Source organism: Lactuca virosa, chromosome 4, assembly GCF_052849685.1.
Source record: "Lactuca virosa cultivar CGN04683 chromosome 4, Lactuca_virosa_CGN04683_v6, whole genome shotgun sequence".
NCBI classification, from domain to species: domain Eukaryota; kingdom Viridiplantae; phylum Streptophyta; class Magnoliopsida; order Asterales; family Asteraceae; genus Lactuca; species Lactuca virosa.
In genome coordinates this window covers 408,254,549-408,258,339 of record NC_136429.1, presented here as the reverse complement: position 1 = coordinate 408,258,339, position 3,791 = coordinate 408,254,549, and the positions used below count along the sequence as shown (strand labels likewise).

Sequence of the window (3,791 nt, the reverse complement as noted above, 5' to 3'; positions counted from 1 at the left end):
AAAGAAAGAACATCTGAACAAGATTTGGGTCTCGGGATTACATACCTGATTTCTGTGAAGTGAGAATGGGGACTTGGGCACTTGGCGATGGCGATTGGCGAGAGTGAGCCCAGGCGACTGACTTGGCGAGACAGCGACAAACGAACAGCAGGCGAGATAGGCAGCGAATTGGGAAAATGGAGATGAATCGATTTTGATTTCTTGATACCGCTTGGTCGCTTGGAGAATTGGGAGTATTGGACCATTCTGATTAGGAATCGGGAGGGGCCAAAGCCCAAGTTTGAAGATAGCAGGCCTATAACTATTTTATTTTGAACTACAATTCCTACTTCTAGCCCAATAATACTACGCCCCTGGAATCTATGAGGGCTAGTGTAAACATTATGGTCATATATCATTAAGATTCTATGGACTTAGAATGTGTGATTCCGCCTCATTCCCTGTTCCTTGTCTGGTTGTGGGCTTAAGGCGGGGTCACCCATCCAAAATGCCCTTGCAATCTTAATGATATACGACTAGTTTACGTCAATCGACTATAAAAGAACTTGTAGGACTTATAATGCAAATTTCGTCAAAATTTGTTGAAACATTCGTAATGATGGAACTCGCTAACTACGTTATAAAATATTCATAGTGGTAATACCAAGGATAAAACAGGGAGTATAAAAGCACACATAGAATACTCTATCATCCCAAAACAATAAACTCCTTTTAAATTGATTCAGTTCAAGTTACAATAAGAAATTTCCAAGGTCATCATGTGACATCAGGAGGGTTGTTCGTCACCATAATCAATTTCTTGTACTACGAAAAGTTTTCCATATCTTTTTCCAAACTCTTGAAGTCCCAATCAAAATGCAAATTTCGGGACGAAATTCCCTCTAACGGGGGGATGATGTGACAACCATCAAATTTCGGTCAAGTCAAAGTCAAACAAAGTCAACTAGTCAAACCGGTCAACTCCATTAACCCTTGTATGATAGGGTTTACGTTATGTAATCACTGTATAATTCGCTATTTTAATGAGAAAACATCATTTGGAAAGTTCATGTGTTTGATTTTCCTTAGCCTTAACAGTGCTAAACAATGAACCAAAGCGATAAAACACTATTGCACAATCATCGGGATTATGTTGGACACTAAATCATGGCTTAACGGGGTCTATGGACCTTGCGTTGCGAAGCCGGACACTCAAAAAGATCACAAACGAAACCTCTCGCAATCTCATTCAAACCCTACTAAGGATTACTTGACGCTAATAGGATCGAAACTCATACACTACGATATAAATTGACGTTAATAGCAACATAGTATAGTACAACGTTATAACTATAATCAAATTAAATTATGATACCATATTAAAATCAAATCAAAGTATAATGCTCTAATTAAATTTAAAAGAATCAAACTTGAATGCTATAATTAAACTTCAAATCAAAGTAGATTGTTATAATCAAATAATAACTCATCTTTTATAAAACTCCATTTTTATAAACTTTACATTAAATTTTATAAAACTCTATTTTTATAAACTTTACATTAAATTTTATAAAACTCTTATATTAATTATGTAAAAGATGCTTGTGTTAGTGGGAAATTATGAAGACCACCAAAAGCAAAAAGATTATTCCCATGGTCTCCCACTCACACCTCCCATCCACTTTCCTTTCCTTTTTCTCCCAACACATTATTCTCTTCACCACTTAAACCTTCTCTATTCTTTCTCTAACTCTCAATCTCGAAATTTCCTCCAAGAATACTCATATTCCATCCAAGAACAATCTATTATACTCAAATCTTCATCCCTCTTGAAGCATTCATCAAGGTATGTTGTTAAAAGTTTCATATTCATACAAGAAACAAATTAAATCCACCAAAATATCTAAAACTCATTTTATGCATAAACCTGATTTTTCTCAGAATCCCATCAATAAAATAAGAAGTTCTGGAAATTTTCAGAAAATAATTTATTTTTATTGAATTACTATAATTATTGCAATAAAGTAGGGCAATAATTCACATAAAATACTTTTTGCATTCAATAAATTCTGAGAAAATTCTGGGATGACTTGTATACTGATTAAACATGATATATGAAGTTTCATGCATTTATATTACTTTTTACTATTATTTATGATTTTATTGATTAATTAATAATGAAATATATAAAAAATACTTCCCATAGTCACAAATATCTGAAACTTATACACTGAGCTCTACATCATGTTATAAAACTATGGTTAATTTTACAGATTTTTTGAGAATCATTTACTATTTTTTCCGAATTTTGTGTTGTTTAATCATTAAAATATTAAATAAATACTAAAACAGTTCAGAAAAATATACAAATTTTACAGTAATTCATATTGTATGAAATAATGATTTCCTAATAATTTCATAATTTTTCAATACTGTTTACTATTTAAAACTATTTTCCTAAGTATTTAAGCATGTAAAAATGCATTTTAATGATTATTTCATATAAATAATTGTTAAAATCTGTAAATAATTATAATTGGGCAAGTTATTATTTTAATAAGAAATTATTAAAATCTGGCCTAAATTGAAAATATAAATTAATTATGCAAAGTAAGTAATTCAATTTAAAATTCATTTAACAAATAAATACCTTAATATTATAATCAAAATGAATTATTGTTAATTCATCTAATATAAGAATATGTGTCTAATTATTTGTATTAATACTCCATTCTCGTTTAGCAGTTCCTAAACCAAAACTATTAATTATATTAGGTTCTACGCCATTTTGACCCGGATCGTCTATCGTACGACACACGCATTTCGTTTTGGGACTAATGTGAGTAATCTACCCCATACTTTATAATTTTCAATACTTTTGGGGTGTATCATGTGGTTCTAATATATTCCAACTTCATTTTATTGTTTTATCACAATTGAGACATTGTTGGGACATTTATACGTGAGTCATTAATTGTATAACTATTGTTTGTTTACGCTACATGTACTTGTAGTGCATTACCGCACGTGGGACGCTAAGGTGATTGATCGCACGTGGTTGAGTGTGTATGATGATTAGATGCTCCATCCTATATATATATATATATATATATATATATATATATATATATATATATATATATATATATATATATATACATATGTATATATAGGGTGAGGACTTATTGTTGTTGTTATCATTTGTTAATCAATTTTTGATTTATAAACCGTTATCTCAAATACAATTGTTTGCCGACTTCAAAAGAAAACAAATTTCCAATTATAAAGGTTTCAACTTCACAATTTTCTCTACTAAAATTAGATTACTCACCAACTCTCGTAATTGACCTGTTTTTACCCATGATGCAGATTTGAAGAATGAAGTTGATGAAAAATAGGTTGTGCCTTAGAAATCCACAAGACTATTTAAATTTGATGTAATAAATGTTGTTCGTATTTGGATTTGTATTTGTATGTTGTGGATCTTGTTTGCATACTTAGTACTTAATTGAATCTAATCATATTATAACATAGTTGTCATGAGACTTTGAACAATATATCACGCCTCGATCGATTCCGACAAGGATCGGGGTGTGACAATTAAGGATTGAAAGATAGTACCTTTTATCAAGTATCACTCATAATAGCTGAAACATCCCAAAATACAGACCAAAAATTTCGTTTTCAAGTATTAATAAAATCATAGTTATCCAAAACACATGTCATAATATCTCAAACATCATATCAATGTATACCAAAATATCAGAGTATAAACATCCCAGGCTAAACAAATAGTGTATGCACTGCAATCA

At 30.7% G+C, this 3,791-nt stretch overlaps 1 long non-coding RNA gene across 1 annotated transcript; it reads left to right on the top strand.

Annotated features, from left to right (window-relative positions):
* The first annotated feature begins 1,739 nt into the window (after window positions 1–1,739).
* LOC145107484 (uncharacterized) lies at window positions 1,740–3,405 on the top strand. The gene is made up of 3 exons (XR_013707881.1): window positions 1,740–1,825; window positions 2,755–2,818; window positions 3,349–3,405. It is a non-coding gene; the product is annotated as an uncharacterized LOC145107484 (long non-coding RNA).
* Window positions 3,406–3,791: the final 386 nt, after the last annotated feature.